The sequence below is a fragment of the Dendronephthya gigantea genome, unplaced genomic scaffold (genome assembly GCF_004324835.1).
Source record: "Dendronephthya gigantea isolate DGI-Jeju-01 unplaced genomic scaffold, DenGig_1.0 000180F, whole genome shotgun sequence".
Taxonomy (NCBI): domain Eukaryota; kingdom Metazoa; phylum Cnidaria; class Anthozoa; order Malacalcyonacea; family Nephtheidae; genus Dendronephthya; species Dendronephthya gigantea.
In genome coordinates, this window is record NW_021163190.1 from 229,823 (window position 1) to 242,661 (window position 12,839).

Genomic DNA, 12,839 nt, shown 5'->3' on the forward strand with positions numbered 1-12,839 from the left:
AAAATAAAATTCTTGTTTCCAGTTTGCTCACAGATTGTTTTGTAATTTCACGTTTTCCATCGCGTCCTTGAAGGCTTTTAGTACAAGATTTACATTATCTTTTGTACTGTTCAACCCCATCAGACCAACACGCCATATCTGAAAAATTTCACCACAAAAAGTACGGTTTTTCACAGGGAAAAAAATTTACGATTATGGAGTGAATATCTGCGAATATGGAGAAGAAGATTGTGAATATGGATACCTTTCCAGCAGATCTTCCAAGACCACCTGAAATATCCATTTTATATCTGAAAAAGAAATTGATTATTCAATTTTAACACTCTCCCTCTTTACTGGACCTCTAAGAATCACCCCCCCTGCAAGTATTAAAAATGGGGCTGTTGGACACCGCAGAAATTGGCGTTTAAGACGTTTCAACCCGAAAATCTAATCGCTGGTTCACAATTGTGCATTTCTGTATCGCCCTATCAAAGAGAAACCTTTTGAATATCTTAAAAAAGTTCAATTTTTCTTCTGAATACGCATTCTGCAATCTTTTGACAGCTCATCATACACATCTGACCGCTGTGAAATGGCCATTTTGAGGCTTAAAGTATACACAAGGTTATTAATTCAGACGATTCGTTTTTACCGTGAGCAAGCTTCAAATCTTTTGTGCAAGACATATTTTCTTGAATATTTATGAATCTTTTTCCTCACCAAGTTTGAAGTCTAAGTATCGAGAATTGCGGCTAAGCCTATACCAATTTCCGCGGTGTCGGGCTGTTGGCAGGGCGGTGACTTATTCCCAAGATTCACTCAGCAAGTACCGTAAATAGAAGGAATCACCCCCCTGCCCATATTAAAAATAGTGCAGTTGGCAGGGGGGTGATTGCCTCCATTTGCAGTACTCCACTTATGAAAAAAACAATGGAGCTGTTTGTCTGATAGGTATTCTGTGCCTACACTTTCTTGATACGCTATACGACCTTTTGTGATCACTGATCAAAACGAAAGTGAATTTCATGAACACTTTGAAGTTGCGTTTTTCTTATTCACCACAGCTGTAGATCAATCCACAAGATATCCTGAACCATTTGTGTGTTGATGAAAACTCATTTAGATTGGAATATTATTGCACCGCGAAAATATTCAACTTGACTTAGACAGAGTAAAATACTAAAGTAGGTCACATCTGGGTGCATTGCAAGCTAATGGGTTAACAAGAGACACTGACAGATAGTTTTGTTAACTTATTAACTGACAGTATTCTTCCACTGATGAGTAAAATCATCTGACACGATTAGGAAAAATCTAGGTTCATAATGCTAGACAATGCAGTTTGACCCATTCACTTAGCATACATAGCTCAGTGCGTTATACTCCAGTCCCAGTTCTCTCTCTTAGGTCGCGATATTTTTAATTTATTTGTGGAAACACCGCAGCAAATTCCAGGAATTCCTGACAGCAAATGATGCATTTTATGCAAACACTTTATAAGGAAGAGATATTTGTCTTCATAAACTGATAATTTTGGGAACGATTTCGAGAAAATACAAACACAGACTTCTCCAAGAACGAACACATTATCTATATTCAGTCTATACAGCGAGGTTTATACTACAGAGTGACAAACAACACAGAACTTGCTTTATTATTACGACACAAGAACGACGTGAAATATGGCTTCATATATACAAGGCTACGATGAAGAAAGGTTTGTGAACCAAATCGATCGAAATTTTCATTGTCAGATTTGCTTCAACGTCTTGAAAGAGCCGGTTATGTGTTCGAGAAACCAGCATTCTTTTTGCCGTTGTTGTATTACGAAACACTGCATGAAAAACCGCGTATTCACAGGTGAATACGTGCGAATATGAGTTCGAATATGGTCCATATTCACACGTATTCACAGATATTCACTGTGAATATCCTCGGAATATTGGGGGTATTCCGATGTGAATACCTGTGAATAAAACACACCGCGTATTCTGACCTAGAATACCTTCGAATACTCTGTGAATATTTTTCAAGACCTAGTATTCACACTTCGGCATAGAAAATGTGATTGTACGCATGAATACTGGATAATCAACGAGTTATATTGTGTAAATATTGCAGGAAATGCGTTTATATACCACGGAATAGGCAATTAAAGGTTGTTTCAGTTCAATGCCGGTGTCAACTGTTATCCAGCATTTCTTCTCATCACGGTCACAAATTGAAATTGCACTTGATTTGTTTAGGCGACAGACAATAAATGTTACCAAACGCACGATGATTTTTATTTGATTAATTTTTTTGCTGCCGCAGGGATGTCGAGTATCGTATATCCTCAGTCGATGAGCGCTGAGTAGCCTCGTAAGTCGTAAAAAAGCTGTATAAAAAGAGAAATATCCATCAATTTCTTTTATTACCTGTGTAAAAGAAGTTATATATAAAAAAAATACTTTTATTTTTGCTTGGATACGTAAACACATGGGTAGAAAGTTGATGATTCTGTATCGTCAAAAGCATCCGTAATATAAACAGTTCAGTGTTGGGAAATCGTAGGAAATTTCCTTTGGGAAATTTCCTCTTCGACATGTTAGTGACAATTTTTGCGCCAAGGAATTGCGGCGAAATTGCGAATAAATGGCGAAATTCGGAGGTCGTATAACAATAACAAATAAATGTCTTTAAATGATTCCTCGCAAAAGTTGTCCAGTTCCCTTTGTTTACAAAACGATAACATGGCACAAATGTCAATTGGTTTCAACCAGGGCGCTTATATATAAATGCGTGGTTTCAACAGAAGTTCAAGCTGTTCAACTTTGAATTGTTAAAGATGTTCGCGATGCCCCAAAATAATTCTTGTGGCGGCGCTAAAATCAGGTAAGTTATTTAATAATAACAAGAGTTATGTCATACTATAGTCCTGAAACAACACAACACAACAACAATAGTGCGAGGCCAACGCTTTTACGGCTGGGCTCATCACTTTTTTTGTTTTTATTAATATAAATAGATTACGATTGTGTTTATTGTAGCTAATTTGTACACAGCTAACTGTACCTGCTTGTAGATAAATAAATTGTATGATGGTTTTCATCAATCCTACCTCCATCACACACTAATTATAGTAGGTACAAATGTTTGCCATTTCAAAGCCATACTCAATACAAACAAAATTTAAAAGTTTGCCAATACTGAAAAGGGACATTACTTTCTTACCTACCACAAATATTCAGAAAGCTGCTGTAATCATAACTTTAACATAACATAACCCTTAGATAGACGTTTCAAGATGCATTGAAATGAGGTGCATTGGTACATTTCATGAGGGTTTTTTATATTTTAGGCAAAATTTATATATTATAGATATATATTGTTATATAATTGTCACAGAATAGCTAATGATTGATTGCCAAAAGATTGAAATCTTAACAATCAGCTGCCCAAAGACAGAAATCTTAACAGCTTAGAAATCAAAGCCAGACTGTGTTTTTTAGTTATATATAATACATATTTTTTAACAAAATAATGGCCTATATTTTTCCTTTTAGCATATATGAATTATATTTAAACTAATATTTACCACAGAATAGCTATTGAACTGGTTGCCAAAAGATAGGAATCTTAACAACCAGCTGCCCAAAGACAGAAATCTTAACAGCTTAGAAGTTCATGCTAGACTGTGTTTTTAAGTGAAGCCTTTTAACATTGCCCTCATCATAATTTATAACTGAGACTGTTTACTGATTTGTACATATACATTCTCCTAGGAATATTATAATTTCATTACACTGCATAAAATCTATGCACAACAATAAAAACAAATGGCCATGCATGCAACATCAGCTTTTACCATTATCATTAACCTTTCGGATAATAATCTATTATAGCTTAAGAAAGTTTGCTATGTATTTTGTTCAATAATTGCTTTAAGGTGGTTTTAATTGTTTTTAGCCATCAGGGGTTGCAAGATTGAGAAAATTCCCAAAAGAGTTGGCCTTAACTTTGCTAAAGATGAAGAGGATTTTTCACCCAGTGAAAGAAGTTCCTGATTCATTATCTGCTCACCTATAGTTTTTAATATCTTACCAAGTGAAAAAACATCACTTGCTTTGCTCAACAATTTACTATTAAGTATAATTTCTGACATACTCCAGGAGCAATGTGTTTCATATAATACTAAAACAACATTGCTTATAAATTAAACAATCAGCTGATGAAAGATTGAAAATCATAACAGCTTAGTAGAAGTTCATGATAGGCTGTGTTTTTGCTACATATTTTGAACAATTTGTGATGTTCCAATAATATTTTTATAAAATGTGAAATGTTGTAACCCATCACATGTACATGTGATCTGTTAAGGACTGTATAAAATTTAAATAATTGACTGAAATCTTAGTATTGCATTTGATCAACCTTGATAAAACACATTAACTGTGGATAAACCTACCATTGCAATGTGTATGACTGCTATGCAAATTAACATGGCAACCTAAAGATTATGCATGTTGTTCATATTGATATTTTCCTTAATGGACAGACTTGAGGGACAATAAATGCCTAAACATTCGCACAGGCTGCGAACGCATAACCCATTAACCTCTTATCACCAGGTAATTTGTTAATAAAATGTTGAGATTACTCCCAACATGGTCATCGGGTATAGTCTATAGACCGGCTATTGAATTCAACTGCACGATATTTAGTCACTCACCGAAGAGGTCCCTTACGCACAAACAGTATATGCGTTTTCGGTTTTGAACAATAAAAAATCCTTGAAATACGGTTAATATTCGTTATCATTTTACACGTATTAGCGAACATAAGGTGCTGTAGCAATCGCGCCATGCAATCTCATTTCTATTTCGCGCATTTTCTTCATCAGACTTCGTGGGAATCGTAGCATACAAATACTCGCCGGCATGCTCTTTAACTGCGACCAGAGTTTCCAGACTTTACCAAGCCCTTGGCATCCTTCACTCTCTTCCCTTATTTGTAAGCGCCAAAAAGATTTCTTACAGCCACAAACGCACGATCTCCTCGTTCAATGTTTATTAAACTCGAAAGCGCGCTTTTTGGTTTTTGCGCCAAATTATTTATAAAATTCCACTTCAATTTTTCAGCATTCAAAATAAAGTTTAAAAATGTCAGCTGATGAATTTATTTTGTGGAAACACGGATTAAGTGAGAAGTGAGATATTCCAAGTGTGAATATTGGTCAGAATACGCGGCATATTCACGGCGTATTCACACTTAGAATACTGAAGAATACGATGCCGTATTCACACTAATATTCCATGTCGGAATACGCTTGCAATATGTGTTTTATTCACACCCGTATTCACATGTGAATACCTTGGAATACGGCGCTTTTCATGCAGTGAAACATCTGGAAAATTCTCAAACATGCCCAACGTGTGCTGATGAACTGACCGTAGAGACTTTGGCCGAAGCACCGCGAATGGTAAAAGATTTCCTGAATGAATCAAAAATTCGTTGCGTTTACATCGACAAAGGTTGTCAAGAAGTTGTAGAATTACAGCATCTTGACCGCCATGAAGATACATGTGGATATACACCAACCGTTTGTACAAACCAAGGCTGTGGTTTAATTGTCAACAAGCGTGATCTTATTCACCATGAAAGTGAAGTCTGTGAATTCCGAAAGTTGAAGTGTCACTCGTGCGGAGAAATAACGAAAACTTTGGCAGATATGGAGGAAAGAATGGCGAATATCGAGAAGAATATCGAGAAGAATAATACAACAGTTGAAATTAAAATAAGAAATTTAGACAGAAAAATAGACAAAAACACGGCAGATATAAAAGCAGATATGGAAGGAAAACACGAAGCGGTTAACAACGAAGTCAGAGGATTGAAAACAGCTTTGGTCAGAGCTTTTGATGAAATGAAGGACGTTCTTATCACGATGGAGGCCAAGAAAAAAGAAAACATAGCAAAGGTAATAAATAGACCAAGTGGTGATAAGGAAAATATAATTGTTGCTGGAGGTATAGGAATTAACTCTGTAGAGATGTTTAACTGGCGTCAAAGAACATGGTCGCCATTACAATCAATGCCAGAGGGTCGTTATGCAGCGACTTCATTTATTTATAACAATCATATGACTATAGCTGGGGGTAGCTGTCGTGGTTTTTCTGGCATTGTTGATGATATGATTAGAATGAATATTGACCCAAACCCTGATCTCTCAACACACTGGAGTGACTGTCCTGTTAAACTACCTGATAAGTTGAATAACCACAGGAGTGTGCTGTATAATGATCAGTTGATAGTCTCTGGAGGTGATAATGAAAATGGTTCATCTGACTTGATCAGTTCAGTCCAGCTTGTTCCTCCCTATACTGTGAAGACCTTATCAAGAATGCCAGAACCAAGAAAATATTACAGCATGGAAATATTTGATGATAATTTGTTGATACTTGGTGGAAGAACAACTGGCAGTGCCAAAGACAGCCTCAGCAGTGTCGTACTGTACGATATAAAGAAGAATGAGCTGAAACAGTTGTCACCACTACCGTATGAAGTGAGTCACATGGCAACTGTGAGATGGGGAGACAACATCGTTGTTATTGGTGGTGCTGACAAACATGGCAAGTTAATAAATACAGTTATCATGTACAATTTCAAGACAGAACAAAGTCACATGCTGCCATTAATGATATGTAAGAGAAGTGCATGTACCGCAGTTGTTATTGAAAACAACATTGTAGTCCTGGGAGGGTGTGGTGAGCAAGGAGAGCTGAAGTCAGTTCAAGGTTTCAACTTTGAAAGGTATTCTTGGGAAGAACTTCCAGAAATGTCTAAAGCAAGATACTGGCACACTGCTGTTGTTGTGTGAACAATATGTAAGGTATTAAGTGAAAACTCCTAACATATTATGAACAATTGAAATGAACAATAAGATTTTCACAAAGTTATAGAAATAGATTGTAGCATTCTAAGTTGATTGTCAGACAAATACTGATTTGTATTTTTTTAATTGAATTTAAATTGAGTCAGTTCTTAGAATTAAATATTAAAGAACAATGACAAATCTTTGAAATAGATTTTTTCTTTGCAGATGGTTTTAAATGAAACATGAAATAAAGAATTTAAAAAAAGCTTTTCTGCACCCCCCACCATTTTTCACACCCCCCCCTCCCACCTAGGTTTTTTCATCCCCTCCCTCCCACATATGTTTTTTCTCTTCCCCCTCCTGCCTAGGTTTTTCAGCCCCCCCCTGCCATATAGGTTTTTCAGCCACAACCCCTCCCCTCCCCACCTGGGTTCTTCTGCCCCAGCCCCCAGACCAAGAATCCGAACTGAGCCTCTGGCTCAAGAAATAGCTCAGTTACCTATTTTAAATATCAGCCTGTCTGTAAATGATGTCTGTGTCTGTCAGACTGCCACAGACCAAGTCATATTTTAAAATTTAACAATTAACAAGATTTGGAGAGATAGTTTTACTCTTTATTAAAACAAAACCCTGATTAACTAATATAAATTGGTTTGTCAACTAAAATAAAATTCTTGTTTCAAGTTTGCTCACACATTGTTTTGTAATTTTACGTTTTCCATCGCGTCTTTGAAGGCTTTTAGTACAAGATTTACATTATCTTTTGTACTGTTCAACCCCATCAGACCAACACGCCATATCTGAAAAATTTCACCACAAAAAGTATGGTTTTTCACAGGGGAAAAAAATTACAATAATGGAGCGAATATCTGCGAATATGGAGAAGAAAATTGGGAATATGGATACCTTTCCAGCAGATCTTCCAAGACCACCTGAACTATCCATTTTATATCTGAAAAAGAAATTGACAATTCCATTTTAACACTCTCCCTCTTTACTGGACGTCTATGAATCACCCCCCTGCAAGTCTTAAAAATGGGTTAGTTGGCAGGGGGTAGTCCTTCCCAAGATTCATCACTCAGCAAGTACCGTTAATTGGAAACACCCCCCTTGCCCATATTAAAAATAGGGTTGTTGGCAGGGGGTTGATTGCCTCCATTTACGGTACTATCTGAGTGACGGAACCACTTATGCAAAAAAAACAATGGAGTTGTTCTTCTGGGGCCGGTTGTTCGAAAGATGGATAACTTATCCAACGGATAAGTCCTATCCAACGGATAAATCTGCTATCCAGTGGATAGTTATTCATTGGATAAAAACGCGTTGCACGAAGCGTGGATAGTGAAGTGGATAGCTATTCAATAGATAAGTTAAAATTTACCGGAAGAAAACAGGATTATCCTGAAATTTCGTACCACAACGTCAGCTGTTGCTAAGCATTTACAACATTGAATTCATAATCATTACGAATTCTCGAGTATAGTTACTGAATGGAAAAGACTTGAACAAGTGATTTGCTCGAACTTTGCACTTCATAACATAGTGATTTTATTAATTAAACACATTGCAATTTTATTCCTTGACCTTGCAACGCTTTGCTATTCGGTTCCATAGCAAATTTAGGAACATTATTTTAATGTTCGTGAATGAAATTACTTAGATATTAGCAAGTTTCCTTGGAATAGGTTGAATCTTTCTTTGCATATTCGCGTTTATAAACTGATTAGAAGCGTATAGTAAATTTACCGCATGTTATAAATGCGAGAATGTCCAAAAAATCGCCGCTCGGAACGGAATGTGTAGGCAACGTGAAACGCTGCTGCGACAAATTGCATTTCGAAAACATTTCTAATAGTGAATACAATCATGATATGTATTAGTTTGTTGAAACACAGTAACAGGATTATTGCATTTTTGTCCTATTTTATATAAATGTTTACAGTGTTATCTTGTATCTATGAATTTATCCACTGGATAGTGGATTTAAACCACCTCCGGACCTTGGATAAATTTATCCGGTAGATAGCGATTTTTATCCGCTGGATAAAGTTATCCAAGCTTCGTGCAACGCAAATCACACGCTGGATAAAACTTATCCGTTGGATAGCGACTTATCCACCTTTCGAACAACCGGCTCTAGATAGGTATTCTGTGCCTACACTTTCTTTCATTTTTATTGTATTTTTATCTTTACTTGAAAGCACGACATGAAATTACCATTTAGACCTAACCCGGGGGGTGAAGGAGTCAATGACCAAATTCATTACTCATTCTGTTTCGAGAAATGCATTATAGTTTAAAATTTAGTTTAGCCGAAATCATATTAGAGGCGGGAAACTCGTCTTACAAGGTCAAGGAAAACAGGAAACTCGTCTTACAGGGGAAACTCCTCTTGGAAACTCATCTTAGACGGGAAACTCGTCTGATGTGAATCAGGCCACAGACGGGTTTCTCGTCAGAATTTTCCCGCCTAACTTTCCCGTCTAAACAAACGGTTAATTTGAACGGGAATCCCTTCTCGACGAGAAACTCGTCTTAATTTCGCATTTAGACGGATAAATCAGACGAGTTTCTGAAATATCAACACGGTCAAGGACGGAACAAGGGTAAAGCCCGCCGCACAAGAGAGCTATAAGCCGAGCTAACGACCTCGCGAGGCAGTTAACTCAGCCTGAAAACTATCCGCACACGATAGAAACTTGCCTCTCGAGGCGAATTCCTCACGAAAAACTATCCGCACACGAGAGTAACTTGCTGAGCTAAAACCTCGCGAGGTCTTTACCTCTACCAGCTCTCGTGTGAGGCGCGCTTAACTGAGAAAATAAACAAAATTATTATCGTAATAATCACGATACCCTTTTTAGCATTACCCGACCCATCACACGTGTAAATTTTATATCCATTCCAAGTCATATTAAGACGGGTTTTTACAATCAACTTTCCTTTCTAAGATGAATTTCCCGTGCCTAATATGAATTTGTTTCATAATGTGAGAGAGATGATACCTTCGGCTTCTCCGCTTCCTTGAATATACAATCCATTGTTATATGGTTTGTTGTTGTTTGAAAAGAACGTGATTTTCGTCAGATCTTCGCAGCAAATGGTGTCATGACAGAACTCTCTGGTTTGCAAATTATGCATGTCGACACCATTGTGTGTACGAGAGCCTCTGTATAATGATAAATTCACGTTAATTTAATTGTTTTGTAAGATTATAAGAATATTATCGATTCGCTGTGTTGCTACAAGGTTACATCTGGTCTTACCTTGGTGTTCCGAAATCACCACAACCCTGACTGTCACATTCACGGATTAAATTTCTACCATTTGAGCTGCAAAGCTGACCAAGTTTAAAACATTCAACCGCATTATCTAGAAAAATAAATACAGAAAAATACGATGAAGAATAACGAAGAATGTTTAGCGTTTTCTATGTTGGGAATATATATAATTCCATTTAATCCTTGAGATTAGGTTAGGTTTAGGGTCAAATTTAGGATTAATTTTAGCCCTATTAAACTATAAACCTAAAACATAATCTTAACCCAATAGACCTTTCTTATAATGACGTCAAACGCGGAAAGTCTGATGTTACACGAAATTTGATTGGCTCCACAAAACTATCGAGCTAATCAAACTTCATGTAACATCACACTTTCCGCGTTTGACGTCATTATGAAAAAGGTCTTTTCCTAACATAATCCCAAAGATTAAATTTGCGTATTTAGGAATTAGTGAACATGGAGTTTTATATAAGTTAAAGCTTTCAGAGTCGACTTTAATTACTGCAAAATAACAGATCACTGAGTTATATTCATTTCACTAGTACTGGTCTGGCCACATCACGAGCGTTCTTTGAGAGCGCCCGCAGTAACTTCGTAACGCGGACATATTTGAATACCAGGGGGTACTTGATATAAAGCGGTATTGTGAACTAAAGTTGATTAGGGTCATTTGGGCTATTTATACTATATAGCTCTGGGGCCGGTTGTTCAAAAGCCGTTTAACGCTAACCCAGGGTTAAAAGTGCCTAATCCAGGGTTGAATTTTAAACCTCGGTTGATTTGCGTTGCAAAAAACCCGGTTAGCTTTAACTCTGGGTTAAAATAAAAAAAAAATTAACCCTGCTAGCTAGGTGGTTTAACTTTTTAATCCTGGATTAACTTCGATTCAAAATGGATGAATAAGGAGCGGAAACACGTAAACTCGTATAATTCTTTATGAATTAAACACTTTTGAAAGATTTTACGAACAGTTTCTGACAGCAAAAAATTATTTAAGTTTGACTTTCAGCTGATGTATTGATTTATTTATCTTAATTCGCTTCAATGGAATAAGTAAATACAAATTGAGACATCGCTATCGAAATATTTGTTTTCGATGCCTTTCTATCAGGTATCTTAGCTGATCATTGTATTTCAAACTTCAACTGAATCTCGATTCTCTTGATTGGCAATGGTAATTGTTTCAGAATTTAATAATCAAACATTTTCTCAAATTCTAAAATCGATTGTTTATAATTTGCTTAAATAATTTTATTTCACATCGTTTATTAACATACTAATTAGCCTTTCATTTCGAAAATGTTTCCCATAATATTTTAAAAACGACAAACGGACAAAGTTCCCGCAATTACTATGAATGTCTGCTGACCGGAAAGATTGCTAATAGCATTTATCCGCAATACAAAGTTACTGCGGGCGCTCTCAAAGAACGCCCGTGATGCCATAGAGATTATAAATAACACTAGAGGAGGCATTGGTACGAAAAACACAATGAACTCCATATATTAAATATATATATAAAACATCAGTCAAGAAAGGCGGCGCGATTATGGCGGGCAAATTAAGTCCCGGATGCAAGCAGCGCTGATTGGGTAGATCAACGCCTCCTTAGCAACCACGTTGTTTATAATTTCTATGCGCGATGCAGCAGAAAGGACGCGTCTTACGCAAACACTTTATAACGAAGAGAGATTTGTCTTCATAAACTGATCATTTTGGAGAAAATTTCAAAAAAACAAACAAACACAGACATCTTCAAGAACGAACACCATATCTATATTCAAGTCTATACAGCGAGGTTTATACTACAGAGCGACAAACAACACAGAACTTGCTTTATTATTACGACACAAGAACGACGTGAAATATGGCTTCATATATACAAGGCTACGATGAAGAAAGGTTTGTGAACAAAATCGATCGAAATTTTCATTGCCAGATTTGCTTCAACGTTTTGAAAGAGCCGGTTATGTGTTCGAGAAACCAGCATTCTTTTTGCCGTTGTTGTATTACGAAACATCTGGAAAATTCTCAAACATGCCCAACGGTGCTGATGACTGACCGTAGAGACTTTGACCGAACCTTCACGATGGTAAAAGATTTTTTAAATGAATCGAAAATTCGTTGCGTTTACATCGACAGAGGTTGTCAAGAAGTTGTAGAATTACAGCATCTTGACCGTCATGAAGATACATGTGGATATACACCAGCCGTTTGTACAAACCAAGGCTGTGGTTTAATTGTCAACAAGCGTGATCTTATTCACCATGAAAGTGAAGTCTGTGAATTCCGAAAGTTGAAGTGTCACTCGTGCGGAGAAATAACGAAAACTTTGGCAGAAATGCAGGAAAGAATGGCGAATATCGAGAAGAATATGGTAACAAATAAAACAGTTGAAACTAAAATAACAAATTTAGAGAAAAATGTTGCCACTGTTGCGAATAATATGGAGAAAAACACGGCAGATATAAAAGCAGATATGGAAGGAAAACACGAAGCGGTTAACAACGAAGTCAAAGGATTGAAAACAGCTTTGGTCAGAGCTTTTGATGAAATGAAGGACGTTCTTATCACCATGGAGGGCAAAAAAGAAGAAAACACAAGAAAACTAATAAATAGACCAAGTGGTGATAAGGAAAATATAATTGTTGCTGGAGGTGGTTGGTCTAACTCTGTGGAGATGTTTAACTGGCGTCAAAGAACATGGTCGCCATTAC

General features: G+C 36.7%; 1 protein-coding gene and 1 long non-coding RNA gene across 2 annotated transcripts in view; both read right to left on the reverse strand.

Moving 5' to 3' along the window:
* Positions 1-12,839, reverse strand: part of LOC114538336 (serine--pyruvate aminotransferase, mitochondrial-like) — a 42,847-nt gene that overhangs the window by 23,343 nt on the left and 6,665 nt on the right. The window lies entirely within an intron of this gene.
* LOC114538343 lies at positions 28-9,905 on the reverse strand. The gene is made up of 3 exons (XR_003688716.1): positions 9,844-9,905; positions 245-290; positions 28-138 (listed from the first exon to the last, which is right to left on the reverse strand). It is a non-coding gene; the product is annotated as an uncharacterized LOC114538343 (long non-coding RNA).